This window comes from Papio anubis, chromosome 7 (assembly GCF_008728515.1).
Source record: "Papio anubis isolate 15944 chromosome 7, Panubis1.0, whole genome shotgun sequence".
NCBI classification, from domain to species: domain Eukaryota; kingdom Metazoa; phylum Chordata; class Mammalia; order Primates; family Cercopithecidae; genus Papio; species Papio anubis.
This window is the reverse complement of record NC_044982.1, coordinates 20,019,643-20,036,361: the sequence shown is the minus strand read 5'-3', so window position 1 is coordinate 20,036,361 and position 16,719 is coordinate 20,019,643. Positions and strand designations below refer to the sequence as shown.

General features: G+C 34.7%; 1 long non-coding RNA gene across 1 annotated transcript in view; it reads right to left on the bottom strand.

The window, feature by feature from the left end:
- LOC110743817 overlaps positions 1–10,192 on the bottom strand; it is a 58,173-nt gene extending 47,981 nt beyond the window's left edge. The window contains exon 1 of the long non-coding RNA XR_002523450.2: positions 9,225–10,192. This is a non-coding gene — a long non-coding RNA (uncharacterized LOC110743817). The remainder of the gene's footprint in view (positions 1–9,224) is intronic.
- Between the last annotated feature and the right edge of the window lie 6,527 nt (positions 10,193–16,719).

The following is a 16,719-nucleotide window of genomic DNA, read 5'->3' as shown; positions in this document are numbered from 1 at the left end:
TTTATTATAACCTCTTTGTAGTACAATCTGTGGTCTCTAAGATGAATAGAACATTGAGATAGTGGAACACTGGAAATGAGGTAGTTGTAAATGACAAGAGCAATAAATATTAATTTTTATATAGTGCAGTACTACAAAAGGACTAAATGAAGTAACATGATAAGAACTAAAAAATATTTTTTACTGAAAGTTGCACTGTAATGTATATATGGTAAGATATACCATATACATTTTATGTAAATTACTAAACTTCTTTTAAGTATTAAATATAGTGAATATGAGCTTCTCACTTGTTGAGAGGATAAAAACCTTACATTTTATGGGCACATAATCATTTTATTTAAAAAATGCCTTAATATGATAAAATGGTAGTATCATTTTAACTTTGTGTAGTGGTAAGATGGGTGTTTAAAATATCAATTGTTGTGCATGTATTTTCAAAATTTAAAAATAAATAAATAAAAACCCTCAAACCCTAAGTTGATTTAAGAAAAAAGTAAGTTATAGAATGAGTTCATTTAGAAAATTCTAAACAAAATAAAATACGCAAATATGCAACATAATTTAAATAACTGAGAATTAGAATCTAAATTGGCAATGTTGAATTCCAATTTTTATTCCTTTAACATTAATAACTTTATTCACATTGTTCAAGACTCAAGAGACTCTAGAATTAAGTTCAAAATTCTGTGACACCAAGCTTTGTTACTAGTTTGTTCAGTTTTTGCTAATTGTAGTTGTAAATACCAAAATAAATTATTTGACTAAGAAATATTTTGACTAAGAAATTATACACAAGTAAAATGGCACTTTCCTATACCTAAAATGAGTGACATTTTCAGGGAAATTATTCATCTTTCACATTACTAGTAAAGACACTTTTCTTCCCAAACGTTTAGATATTCTCGAGGTCTTCTTATCAAGAATCCATAAGTAGACGGTAATTAATTCCTGTCTAAAAATGCATTTCTTCCAGAAGTAAAAGACCCACTCAAGGTAAAAACTGGAATCCAGCACCCACTGTTGACTAAACTGTCTAATTTGTTTGATGCCAAGAAATTCATTATTGGTCCACCAATGGAATAAAAAGTATTTTCAAGTAAATTTAACAACAGTACAATTTTAAAAATTATTTTTAAATTAAAACTGCATCATCAATTTTATATTACCTGGCTGTATCAATTAGAAACTGGGTAAGTAAGAGTTGGTGCAACTGAAGATGAGACTGGGATAAAGGCTTCAACTTGCCTATTGGTTTTGGCACGGTGGCATTTAGTCGGAGAGCATGTTGGCATGTTAAAGCCCAAAAGCGGAAAGGAAAGTAGAAATAGTGGTGCTAGGCAAATTTTTCAGTCACTTTTACCCTAAAGAGGAAAAGGGAAAGGGTCAACACGCCAGAAAACATAAAAACAAGGAGACAATCATTTTTGTTTGTTTGTCTGTTTGCTTAAAGAGATTTTAGACTGGAGAGAATGATCCAAGCAAGAGTAAAGACTTAAGACACAATGGAGAAATAATATACTTTTAGTAACAAATTCCTGGAAAGAGCAAGAGAATATACGTAATGAATTTCAATGCTGAATGGTTTTAATAGAAGTAAAAAAGTTCGTCTATTGTGATGGAAAATAAACAGACTGCCCCAAGATAGATAACTATCCGCTAAGTAGATTTAGTGAAGGGGGTATGAGATACTTCTCTCTGGGGCTTCTATTCTCTCAAGAATGAAATAAATAGAAAAATATTTGAGAAGAGGAAATAAGAGAAAATGCAAAATAATTATCTCAGTGACGAGAAGGGCCATTTGATCAGGGAACGTTAGTAGGATTGTTTGATATTGTAGAAGGCCCAGTTGAGAGTTGTAGTCATAATTTTAAAATAAAGTTTTTCTCCAATTCCTATCAGTTACATAGGTGTGGGCACAAAGTAAACAGAGACTTGATGTAATCAGGATAGTCATGTTGGCTGGAAAACATGATAAAGTGGGAAAGGGATAGGAAAGTTAAGTGTTCATGCAAGAAATATTTAAAGGGCTGGAGCATGGAATCTACTGGTTGATCTATCCTACGGAATGCTCAGTTTTTCAAGATTCCTCTGAGATGCCAGATCTACTACAAAATCCAACTTTAAAATATACTATGGGTTGAAACAGGAAAATACAGAATAGAAACAAAAGTACGGGCAATGACTGCAGTCAAACCACAGATCACAGTGTGCATGGACAGCTAAACTCCACATTTTGCAAGTAAATACAGTGGGAAAAAAGTCTTGGTAAAGACATTTAGCAAAGAAAATAAGCTAAAAAAGGAAGCATTTAGACTGCAATTCTGAGAATGTGTGGATTTCTTTTTCTGTCTGGGCCTTTGATGGAATCCGTTACTCACAGTATACCTTGCTGTACAACAAAGGAGCATAATGAGGACGGCACAATCAGTCCTGAGGGAAAGAGATCAGTCAGTGATCCGCAGATTCCATTCCATGATTCATGTCCTAGGTTTGCTCAAATTATCCCTCACTGCCCATGAGATTAGGCAGCTGAGAGTAAATAAAATTTGAAGGAATATTTTTCACAAATGATAAATCAGGGGAACAAAGAAGATATTAAACATATCGCTTGTTTTAAAATGTGTATTCTATCAGCCCTAGAAATCCTGTGTGACATTTTGTTAAGGAAGCTCTTCTCTAAAACTTTTCCTTCAGAAGCAATTCATCAGCGTCTTCAAGTCTGGGAAACAGCATTGTCTCTGGTAGTTGAGAATTAGTTTAGCCAATTTCCTTTTTCCCTATCTCACAGTCTAACTGGTAGGTGTGACTAAAAGGTCTCTGAAATTACTCAGAATGATTGTGGCATTACTTAATAACTCTAAAGGATTTTCCCCCTGAAAATCTGTCACAAATCTCTGACCAAATAGCAGTTATTATGGAAATGTTTGGATAAATTTACTGTACCATTAGTGGTATTTCTGAGTCAGCTAGTAATGACACAGAAAGTTAAAAGAAATTTTAAAAACACATAATCGGTTAGAAATAGCTTATTGACGGTGAATTTGGCCCTCGCACAAGTTCAGTGGAAAAAGAGCTGCTTCAAAAGAGCCCTGTCAGCATAACATTAATCTAATTTTAAGAGTCTGTCTTTCCTTACTACTAATTTGAGTTTAATGAATCCCTCTGGCTGGGATATTTCTGATGAAAAGATATGTTGTGAGATAATAAATTGGATCTGCATGTGTGTTTCTGTGTGTATGTGTGTGTATGTGCATGTGTGTGTCGTTGAATCATATGAACTTATCAATTTCATAGGTTAAAAAAGTCATCAGTTTCACATGGTTCAACTTCATAATTACATATTTATATTTGAATATTTATAAAATATAATATTCTATGTGCTATTGTGTGACATATTGTATTGTGATAAAGAATATTTTGCATGTTCACAAAACATAACATTAGACACATATACACTATTTCATAATTTACCTTCCTCATGCATAGCAAATTTCCTCATTAGGAAATGTGACAGTAACTCTCTTGAAAAGGAAAAACAAAACCATTATTCAAACTATTTGATTTAACCAGAATAAAAACATGTTGTATTTTTGAGAGAAACATATGAAGTTGGTAACATTCCAGAATATTTTTCCTATAGGAAGGACTCTCACCTTTCAGAATTTTTTTTATTCTATGGAAACAAAATTTTGCCAATTTTTGTGGGACTATATTGACATCAAGTTTTGACCAATATATGAAGAGAATCTGAGAAAGAGCCACCTAGACCATCCTTAAGCAAAATGTGGGTAGCTGAAAATGTTTAGCAATTTTCTTCCTTTTTGTTTCTTCTCACATAGTATCTGTGACTGGTAGGTGCAAAGCAATCAGTTCAAAAGCACTTTCTGTATAGTACACTGGACTTAATTAAATGTCTGTTGACTTTGCTAGGTTTTATCTACTGCACTGTCCAACCGAGAGTAGTCTACAGGCAATCAAACTAGAAAGACTTAGCACATTTTTACAGTTTATTGTTGCAATCAAATAAACCTTACAGAATGTTAATTTATGCAGTATTTAAGATTCTTCTTCAACTTTATAGCCTATATCATAATTAGCCATAAAGGTATATAATAAGCATGAATATCAAAAGATTTTATCGTGTCATAGCCAGCCCGTATAGATCCATGTTTTAATTTTGTTAGCTCTATATTGTACACAAGTTAATTTGGCAAACTCATTGAGATTCCACAATGTACCAAAGTAGACACAGATGCTAAGGAGGCAGTTCTAAACAAGGCGGCTTTTCTGTCACAATGTTATGAATGATAAGTCTTACTTCTTTATATTTCAGCACTATCAGAGTCAGTAACATATATGGTACTCTTATACATGTGTCACTGATTCTGGATCAGGAACCCTATATACGTAGCCTTTATTTGATTTTACCTATATATGTCTGCCTAGTATTACCTAAGCTTCTGGGACAAAGATTCCAAACTTATTTCTCTCTTTCCTGGGCATACAGCCAAATGGTTTCCTGATCTCTTTTTTTCTGGATAAATGAGAATGTGTGACTGAGTTCTTGGTAATGGAATATGAATGGAAATGATGGATGCTACCCAAAAAAACTGTTTCCAGCTTGGATACAGAGAAACATGCAAATAATTCTAAAGCACTAGAAGATAATAGAGAGCAAAATATTGAAAAATCTTGGGTTCCTGTATACCCACTAGAATCTTGTCTCCCCAGCCAACTATATTGGATTCTGACTTGAATGAGAAATAAACTTTTATTTTCTCACACTATTAATATTTGGAAAATGTTTGTTGAATAGTTAACCTACTCTGACTAATACAATTTTTGTGATGAAGTTTCCTGTTTTTGTTTTTGTTTTTTTAACATAAACTCCCATCCAATTCTGATGTTCCACTGTTGGAGATAGAGTTAAACTCACAAAATGGAAATATTTACAAGAAATTTAGAGTTTCACATTGTGTTAACACCTTGAAGTGACATAAAGCTAAAGTATGTGAAGAAGATAGGGGCCTGCGTTATTATTTCCTTAAAATTCCTGTGCAATTGCAACTGAGTTTTGTTGTGAATATAATTAATAATAAATATTTTTCTATTGTGAGGAGAAAATGAATTCAGAAATCAGGAGAAATGGGATACATGAATGCTTGCCGGAGTGTAAGAGATCATTTAGACTAGGGAATGAGAGAAGCAAAAAAGAGATGAGAAATTGAAGGGGAGCTTCCTGGATTTCAGATTGCAACACACTGTGATAGCTCTTCATAAATATTTGGAAAGGGCATTTATTTATCCAGTATAATTCCAGAGATCATAGTAAAGATTCATAGGTATATTTCATAGAGGAAGATTCCCATTTAATACCAGAAGAAATTATTGCTAATTATAGCAATTTCAATGAATTCTCCTCCAGAAATTCTGTATGCCTACATGTCAGGTAAACTTCCCTGGGCCATGTCTTGTCCTTGTTACTGTACTTTCACCTCCCCTGCTATGACCAATTTTGTTTTGTTTTGTTTTGTTTTGTTTTGTTTTGTTGTTTAGATGGAGTCTGACTCTGTCGCCAGACTGGAGTGGAATGCAGTGGCGCAATCTCAGCTCACTGCAACCTCCGCCTCCAGGTTTCAAGTAATTCTTCTGCCTCAGCCTCCCGAGCAGCTGGGACTACAGGTGAGCACCACCATGCTTGGCTAATTTTTGTATTTTTAGGAGAGATGGGGTTTCATCAAATTGATCCATCTGGTCTCAAACTCCTGACCTTGTGATCCGCCCACCTTGTCCTCCCAAAATGCTGGGATTACAGGCTTGAGCAACCGCGCCCGGTGCTATGACCATTATTGTGTGACACGTACCACAGGGGTCAAGCCCTCTTCTTTTCCTATGTTCTTCACTATGCTCTAGTATCTGAAGGGTCATTGACATCTCACTCAGATGCCAGGTCCTCCATGCCACATTCTGGACTCTTACTCAACATTATCTCAGCTTTTATGACTGTTATTTTCTTTGTGTAAATATAATTACCATAAGATATAAAAAACTAGAGCATGTCTTTATTTTAGAATTCCCTATATGTATTTTGTGTTTTGATACTCACAAAACAGTTGAATAAATCAATTAATTTATTTCTTTGGAGATATTGCAGACTGGATGCCTCTGAGACATGTAAAAACTCAAATTTCTTCATTATAAGTTGGCAAATAAAAATTTAATCAAGTGTCTTTTACTGGGTGGTTGGTAAACTAGAGAAGATTTTGAGAGGCACTGTATGCCTCTAGGAGGCTGGAAAACTCAGTAACCTGTTTAGGTGATCACTTTTTTTTGCCTAACTTGAGGCGCTTTTTCTCTTCCACTACCATACCATGTTGATTTTATTTTTCTTACAACCTGACCACATTTGAATTTTTCTCTGCTTATCTAATGTCTCCTCCATGTTATTCCTTTTAATGCCCATCCCAATTTTATACATCCAAATGTCAGTATTTTGTCTCCATAAATGAAGTGATTATCTCTTGCTTACTCTCCATATCTCTCTCTCTATATATATATGTGTGTGTGTTTGTGTGTGGATATACACACACAAACATATACACATGTATTCATGCATACACATACATATATACCTACACATACACGTATATGTATATACTCGAATATTTATATATTTCTGTGTATATTACATATGTAAAAACATAAATACATTATTTTATGTATAATATATGTAACATAATTACATCATTAAATATGATAAATATTTTATATCACATATAATATATCTAATGTATATTTAATATATCATGGTCTATATCCCCCATATAATATACATCATGTATTATTGCATATATGCAATCCCATATATTTCAGAGATATGAAAGCTATTTTCCAGTATATATTAGTTGCATGTTGAAAAATATATTAATTAAATCCTCTGTGTCTCAACTCACTTACCTGTTAAAGAGAAAATATTATAGCATTTATCTCATAGGGTTAGTAAGAGATTATACTTGTAACTTGGTAAGAAAGGTTTCTTGCTCATAGTAAGTCTAAAATAAATTGTGGTTCCTTTTTAATAGCAAAATCATGAGTAGTTCATAGCAATTGGAATGACTTCTAGATAATTGGTGCTTACAAATATGTGTAGAATGGAGGTAGACTATGCCCTTGACTATTTACAAATTTACTGAAAACAAACTATGTCTCAGATTTTATTATCCCAATACAAACCCTTGGAAGTATCTCATTTCTCCACTTTATTAAGTGGAAAAATGACAAAATGGTCATACTCACAGAACCCTTAAGGATTAAGGATTAAGTGTTCTGTGAGTATCACCATACTTCCACATGATGTGCCAAATTGATCTAGAAGTTCTTAACTCCCAAGTAATTCAACCTCAGTATGCAAAACCCTTTCTGCATTGAGTAGGGGTCTCGTTCCAAAGCTAAATAATTGTTATTCCCAGTATTTATCAATAAGTGCAGGATGAATCAAAATAAAGACCTTTTTAAAAAATGTGTCTTTAAGTACTATAAGATTGACACCTAATAAAGCAGCTTACAAATCATAACAATGCGCTATCATAGTGAGTGATGGACCATATGCAACGCACTCATTACCTGCTTGAATGTGGCTGCCTGCTGTAATTTCTAGTCTCTCACCTTGTAGCTCAAACTGGCACATAGCACTATGAGTCTCTGGGGCAAGTAACATTGTTGAAGTCATTAATCCCCTCCCCCCAACAGTCTTGTTCATCCTCCCACTGAACTGTGAGCAAATGACTTGGAACTCAAAGACCTTCCACAGAGCTCCTCTGCTCTTTCTCAGCCTGGCACATATAACAAAGGTTTATGGTACACATATGAGATTGTTTATTGAGTGTTATAAGCAGAACATTTTCAGCGTAACCCAATAGGGACACTAATATGGTAGATATGTTTTGGCTTGATGTGGTTACCAAGTCATATGTGTTATCAGGAAAATAATTCTGTAACTTGCCTGTAAAGAATGAAAAGATACCTATAGATATTTTTAGTTCTCTTTAATGAATTTGAAAATTAGTATGTGAAAATCCACAAAAGTTGTCAACGTGTAGGTTAACATAACTCAGGAACTGGTCTATAATACACACTGGGGTATTTAAATCATTTAAAACTTTGTTTGGCAAACCGTTATACTGACTTGACAAATTGAGATTCCTTATTAGTTTCAGTGTTGCTCTTGGCTTCAGTCTTCTTGATCTCCCCCTCCACTCCTAATTTCAAGCTGGATAATAGCAGCCTTGAATATCCTGAAAAAATTTTATGTGGTGGAAAATTTGTATGTGGGGTGGGTGAGGTTAGATAAGAAAATCGTTACGTGTTAAAAGTTTTAATGTATGAAACAAACTGTCTTTGAATAGGGTAGAATATGCCTGATCTTTAGATTTTTCTATTTTTATTTTTTATTTATTTTTTCCAGAATTTTTGGACCCTGAAACCAGTTTACATATTAAGAGAAGTGGGAGTTGTTGACAGAGAGGTCTTGCCTGCCCTAAGAGATAGGGTAGCCACTTATGAACAAGCTATACTGAAAACCTCCAAATACGGTCTGGTCCTGAGGACACATAACCACAGGGATGGAACTTGGCGGTGACAAAATCCCACTATCAACCATGCCAGGTTCTGACATCAGCAAGTTAATTATGGCCAACCAAAATTGGTGACTTTCTAAAGTACAGAAAGGAGACAATTTTAGCACAGAGGGGGCCTTTAGAAACACTGTGTTCAGAATTTTATTTTACAGATGTGAAAATACAGGCTAATACTATTAAATAACTTTCCCAAAGTCAGACAACTAGATGTAATATATGTATAAATCATCCATAAAATGTCATTAATATGAACTTGATATAAATTCTGCCGAGACTAGAGTTTAACAGCATACCACCTTTCTTTTATATACTGATGTTTCCAAAGATTAGAAACCAAATTACTTCCGAGAAATAGCACAGCAAAATTTTCTATTCTTTTCTCCAATGTGTTCTACCTAGATATTCAAATATTAAACAATCAACTTAAGATATATCATAATGCTGCTAATTGTGCATTAGACACAAAAATGCATAGGTACAATCATATTCCTAGAGTGTCAAAGTCCTACAGAAAAAAAGTAGATTTGTTCATTACAGCACAAAAATTAAAGATAGTAAATATATTAAATGTACTCAACTACTTACAGAGATATGAACATACACAGGAGAGGCTGCTGAAATGAGAATAGTCAAATGAAGATGTATCTGGAGGGATTCATGGAGAGAATCAGTATATAATACTCTTCTGAAGGAAGAAAAATATGCCATTAACCTTCTAAATGCTGACAGATAGAAGACAGAAAAAAATATGTGAAGGGTTTATTTTAAGTGAGCAATTCATAGTATTGTGGCAGTTTAAGCATGGGAGGGAAGCAGATGGATAGAGGAACTCAAAGACTTTGAATAGTGATGCTTATTTTTTTAGGTTAGACTATTTGGGGAAAGTGGTAGACTTGTTTAAAGAGTTATGCCATTGGAATCTTTAATGTAATGATTTTCATTGCTATTCCTAAAGCAAAGGCTAATCAAGAAAATGGTAGAAGTTGTGCAGGCCACACAGTGGTGTTGGGTTGATTGAAGCATGCAGCAGTTAAAGCCCAGGAAAAGGACAGATATTGCTCTGGATCATAAGTGATGGGCTTAGGCCTTATATTGGATATTGCGTGTGTAGTAAAGATTCAGCTTGCCAATGAAGCTTATGGAGAGAGTGGTACATGGCTTACAGTAGTGAAATGGTGGTGTTGGTTTGAGGGGGTGTAGTTGGGATAACAATAGAGAAAACTGAAATGACCAGTTGAGTGTCTTTTTCAATGCAGTTTTTTTTAAAAGATATTCAGAAAGTAGGAATTGTAAGTATGGAGCTTGGAATATCCTCTACCCACCAAAATGCCAATTCAAATAACGAAGATTCAAAAAAAAATCTGATATGGTTTGGCTCTGTGTCCCCACCCAAATCTCATCTTGTAGCTCCCATAATTCCCAGTGTTGTGGGAGCAACTTGATGGCAGATGAAGAGATGATTGAATCATGGGGGCAGGTCTTTCCCATGCTGTTCTTTTGATAGCGAATGGGTCTAATGAGATCTGATGGTTTCAAAAACGGGAGCTTCTCTGCACAAGCTCTCTCTTTGCTGCTGCCATTCATGTAAGATGTGACTTGCTCCTGTTTGTCTTCCCTTCATGATTGTGAGGCCTCCCCAGTCATGTGGAACTGTCAGTTCAATAAACCTCTTTCTTTTGTAAATTGCCCAGTCTCTGGTATGTCTTTATCAACAGCATGAAAACTAACTAATACACCATCTTGTAAAGTACAAATTGTCTAAATGGAGAAATATTCTTTTAAAAACAATCTACTAAATCTTGGTAACCTGCTTCCTAACTTGTTCTCCAGCCCAGCTCTGTGTTACAGAAGCTCCACTCAAAGCATGTACAGCCAGGAAGGCATGGAGGTCCTCATTCTCCCAGCTTCGAGTCTGAGATTATAGTTTCACACCAGGAGAGGCAGACTGTTGTTTCTCATCACCCCCCTCTCTCCCCAGTCTCCAGTCACGGGGTGAGAACTTTACTCCATGGACAGCAGGCCAGTAATACTGAGTCTCTGATCATCCACACTCAGGCCAACCTTTAGGGTAGAGATTCCATATGCGAGAGGCAGACATTCCTTCCACTATGTGCCCAACATGGAGCAAGGATTTCACTTCAAAAAAAGTTTCCAGCCCCAGCTTTAAGCAGTGGCCCAAGGATTTTCCCCAAGTTGAAACCCTGTCTTTAGGAATAAGGAGCTCCAGGACACTGGCTAAAAGGACTGACTTTATTTAAACAGGGAGTGGAGAAACTCATTCCTTAAGGCATTGTTGAAAACAATGGAGATATTGGTGGAAGGCAATTAAAGGAGATTGGTAATTCCAGGACACAAGCAACATGGAAGAATAGCCAGAAGTTTAATAGAGAGAAACAGAAGAAGAGGCAGCCAAGGAGAGCCCTCCTGTATCACAGTCAACTTTGAGGGTCTTGATGACTGTGCACTTGTCTAGGTTGTCACCCACTCAGGAGCAATCACGGTAGGACACGGCGCTGACTTGACAGTATTAACCAAACTGCACCTATCAACACAGGATGGAAGTTTCAGTGGCAAAAGGGGCTTAAAAACAACCTCTAACCAAACACTGGCTAAAAAATAGGTCCCTCTGACTCAAAGATACCTCCTAGGAAACTAGGCTTAAAAATAAAATTGCACACATCCTTGGCATCGTAGAAGATTGTATATATGATGTAGGCTGCAGGCCTTTGGGAGAGATCAGAGAGGGAAGAACCAACCTAAAATTCCTTGGCAAAATGTAGGCAAAAACAAACATGTAAACTCCCCGAAACAAGAGCGCAGCATACAAGCCACATATATATCCAATGCTAAAAGGTACATATCTAACTGACTAATAAAGATTAGGTACAATATTTGATCAGTAAGTGACCTATGCTGGTATAGGGTGACCTCTAGGCAGCTAGATTAAAAGATGAAAACAAGAGTGAACAATGTATGCAGGGGTATTAGAGGATGCACATTTTGATGGGAAAAAAACTACAGAATTATTTCAGCCAAGTCACTAAATATGTAAACAAATTGCCAAGTGGGCAGCAACAGTACTCTCTGGTAGGGTCTGAGGATCAGTCTATAGAATTTCAACAAAAATTTATGAGGCATTCAAAGAAACAAGAAAGTAAAATTCATATGTGGGGAAGGAGGAGAGGGAAAACAAAAATAAAGAAAAAAACAAACAAACAAAAACCAGGAAATAGAAACTGCCTTTGAAGGAAATAAGATGATAGCCTTAGCAAAGGCTGAAAAGCAGCTATACATACATTCAGAGAACTAAAGGGCACTATACTTACAGGATTAAAAGGCATAAAAATCATGATATTGATAAAAAAGTGAATCCATCAAGAAGGCATGATGAATATAAACATCCACACACCTAAAAACACCCTGAAATGACATGAAGCAAAAACTGACATAATTAAAAGGAAAAACAGACAATTCAGTAATAATAGTTGGAGGGTCAATATCCCACTTTCAGTAATGCACGGAACGACTAGGTGGAAGATGAACAAAGAAATGGAAGATCTGAGCAATACTACAAGACAATTAAAACAATACTATAAGATATCTAAAGAATACTCCACTCCACAGCAGCAAAATACACATTCTTTCCAAGCATACATGGAACAATCTTCAAGATAAACTTATGTCATGCTGTAAAATAGGTCTCAATAAACTTAACAAACTGTGTTCTTCTTCCACAGTAGATTCAAATTAGAAATCAATAACAGAGGACATTTTGGAAATTCACAATTATATAGAAATTGAACAACATGCTCATTGATGACCAATGGGTGAAAGAACTGAGAAGGAAAATTTGAAAATAATTTGACACTAAAGAAAATTAAAACATAATGTACTAAAACTTAATGAATGTATATAAATTAATAATCAGAGGGAATTTTTATCTGTAGACACCCACATTAAAAAATAAGAAATTTCATGAAAGAATAAGCCAAGCTTCTGCATTAATAAACTAGAGACTGGGTGTGGTGGCTCATGCCTACAATCCCTGCACCTTGGGAGGCCAAGGCGGGCGGATTATCTGAGGCCAGGAGTTTGAGATCAGCCTAGCCAACATGATGAAATTCCGTCACTCTACTAAAAATGCAAAAAATTAGTTGGGCGTGGTGGCAGGCACCTGTAATCCCAGCTACTGGGGAGGCTAAGGCAGAAGAATCACTTGAACCTGGGAGGCGGAAGTTGCAGTGAGCTGAGATTGCACCACTGCACTCCAACCTGGGTAACAAGAACAAAATACCATCTCAATAAATAAATAAAAGTAAACTAGAAAAAGAAAAGTACATTTCAAAGCAAGCAGAGGATAAAATAATAAAGATTAAGGTGAAGATTAGTAAAACAAGTAATGAAAATAGAGAAAATCAATAAAATTAAAAGTTGGATTTTTTTGAAAAGTTCAACAAAGTAGATCAAGAACCCATTTTTCTAGACCATTAACTAGACTGATCAAGAAAAAAGAGAGAGGTTGGGTGCAGTGGCTCATGCCTGTAATCCCAGCACTTTGAAAGGCCGAGACAGGAGGATAACCTGAAGTCAGGAGTTCAAGACCAGCCTGGCCAACATGGCGAAATTCCATCTATATTAGAAAATACAAAAATTAACCAGGCGTGGTAGTGGGCACCTGTAATCTCAGACACTTGGAAGGCTGAGGCAGGAAGAATTGCTTGAACCTGGGAGGAGGAGGAAGAACTGAGTGGAGATCACACCACTGCAGCACTCCAACCTGGGTTACAGAGTAAGATTCCATCTCAAAAAAAAAAAAAAAGAAAAAGAAAAAGAAAAAAAGAAAAGAAAAGAAAAAGGAGAAAAGACTTGAATTAATAAAATAATAAAATCAGAAATGAAAAGAGAAGGTTACTACTGATCTTAGAAAGATAAAAGGATTATCAGGCAATACTCCAATAAATTAGATAATCTAAGTGAAATGGACAATCCATAAAAATAAAAACTACTGAAATTGGCTCAAAAAGAAATTAAAATCTAAATAAATTTGTAACAAGAGTAAGAGATTGATTTAGTAAGCAATAACAACAACAAACGTCTTACAAAGAAAAGCCCAGGACCAGATGACTTCATGGGTGAATTTTTATCAAATATTTAAAAAACTATCACCAATCCTGCACAAACTCTTGCAAAAAGTAGAAGATAAAGACACACTTCCCAATGCATTTTATGAGGCCAATATTACTTTGATTTAAAAAAAAAAAGATAAATCACAAAGAACATTGTAGACTTCCATCTCTTATGTATATTCATATACAAATCCTCAAAAAAATTCTAGAAGACCAGATTCAGCAATATATTAAAAAATTATATACCATGAGCACAGGGGATCTATTCCAGGATCATGAGACAACAAATATAAATCAATATTAATAAAACAAAGGGAAAAACAACACACGGTATTATCTCACAAACACAGAGAAATATGTGACAAAATCCAACACCCTTTCATGATAAAAATATTCAACTTATTAAGAGTAGAAAAGAACTTTCTTACCCTGGTAAAATCTTTAGTATACATCATACTTAATGATAAACGGCTGAAAGGTTTCTCCATAAGATCAGTAATAAAACAAGAATGTTCACTCTTGCCATTTCTAATCAACATTGCATTATGAGATTTAGCTGGGAAATTGGGCAAAAAACATGAAATAAAAGGGCTCTAAACTAAGAAAGAAGAAGTAAAACAATATTTATTTAGAGATGACATAATCCTGTAAATAAAAGTTCAAATAACCCCTGCCCGCTCACCACACAAACAAAACTATGAGCTCTAAAGAAAAACATTTAGCAAGGTTGCAAGACACAAGATTAATATACAAAAATCAGTAGAAATGAACTACTAGTAAACATTCAGAAAATGAATTTACACATATCATTGCATTTAAAATAGCATAAAAATAATACAATACATAGGAGTAAATTTAACAAAAGAATGAAGGTGGAGTGCTATCTCACAACAAAAGAAAAATCAACTCAAAATGAATCAAAAAGCTAAATATAAGGGTTAAAACTATAACACTTTCTGGAAAAAAAACAGAAAAACATCTTTTCAAGCATGGGTTAAACAATAGTTTCTTAAGTAAGACAAAAAGAAGTACAAGTGACAAAAGGAAACAATAGACAAATTGAGATCAATCAATATGGAAAATTTTTGTACTGCAAACAATAGCATACGGAAAGTTAAGACACAAAAAATGGCAGTAAATATTTACAAATCTGATAAGAACTTGAATCTAGAATACATAAAGAACTCCTTAAATTTAGTAGTAAATTCAGTAATAAAAAGACAAAAGACAAGTCAGTTTTTAAAATGGGCAAAAGATTTTCACAGACATTAATTAAAGATACATAAATCACTATTAGATATATGAATAGATGCTGAATATCTCGCTTAGTTTTCTGTTGCTTAGAATACCTGAAATGGGAAATTTATATAGAAAAGGATTTTATTTCTTATAGTTATGGAGGCTGAGAAGCCTAAGGATAAGGAGCTGCAATCACCTGAGTCTTCTTGTTGGTGGAGACTCTCTACAGAGTCCCAGGCAGCACAAGACCGTCTCAAGTCTCATGTGAGGGGGCTGGTTGTGCTGGCTGGGGTATCTTTTTTTATAAAGCCAACAGTCCCACTGCTGTGATAGCCTGTTAATCCATTAACCCATTACATTCATTAACCCATTAATCCATGCATGTATGAATCCATTCATGAGGGCAGAAGAGCCCTCTTAAAGGCCCTACCTCTCAATACTGCCACATTGAGGATTAAATTTCAACATAGGTTTTAAAGGGAACAGAAATTCAAACCATAGCAACATTATTAGTGATAAGGGAAATTTATGTCAAAACCATGATGAGATGCCACTTCATACTCACTAGGATGTCTATAATTAAAAAGCTAAACAGCAACCAATGTTGCTGAAGATCTGGAGAAATTGGAACTATTGTAAGTTGCTGGGAGGGATGTAAAATGGTTCAGTTGCTTTGGAAAATAATGTCTCAAAATTTTAAACACAGCAATTCACTCTATGAGAAATGAAACATATGCCCACACAAAACCTTGTACACCAGTGTTCACAGTAGCATTATTCAAAATAACCAAAGTGGAAGCAAAATTTTCATCAACTGATCAAATGGATTTAAAAAAGTGATATAGTAATACAATAGAATAGTACTTGGCAATTAAAAATGAATACCTAACTGATATGGATTACAACATGAATAAACCTTAGAAACATCATGCTCAGTGGAAGAAGCCGGACACATAAGGCTTCATAACATACAATTCCATTTATAGGAAATGTCAGAATTATAACTCAATAAAATAGTTAAAAGAAAAGAGAACATCTAATTGAAAGAGAGTGAGGAGGAACCATCTTATTTAGTGTAGGTTGACAGACATCATTTATGAAACAACATTTATACATGTATATAGTTCTTATGCCTGCATCTATTTGAATATCATTTATACTTAACAGAAAATAATCAATTCATTGTTACTTAGGTCCAAGGAAACCACAATTTTTTTTTTCTATCAACCAGGACTTTGAAAAGAAAACACAGTGTGTATTTTCGTATTTTCTTTTCTCATGGTTCCAGCTTTAGTCCACTTCTAACTTAACTCAGTTTTTTTTTTTCAAACAATCATTTGAACCTGAGTTGCTAGTACTGTTCAATATGGAGATAGTGTAGTCTAGTGTAATCTAAAGGTAAAATGTTCTGCATGTTCTAGCAAGAAATGTATACGTCCAGTTATTTTTGAAGTCATTTTATTTTGTGCCTTAAATGTTGCCATGCTAGTCTTAAAATTACAGAATACATCTCAGGTGGACAGTGGAGTTATAATTATTAGTGTACACTTTCTGTTTCTTAAAAAAAAAAAGATGAGTAGTCATTTTTATAAAGACTCTCTGTAAAACACCTTTTGCTAAAAGGGATTTTGTTTAAATACTAACGCCTGGAATTTTATTCCGAATCATGTAAGAAGTGAAACAAATGACTGGGTGTGTAGATAGTACCAGACCGG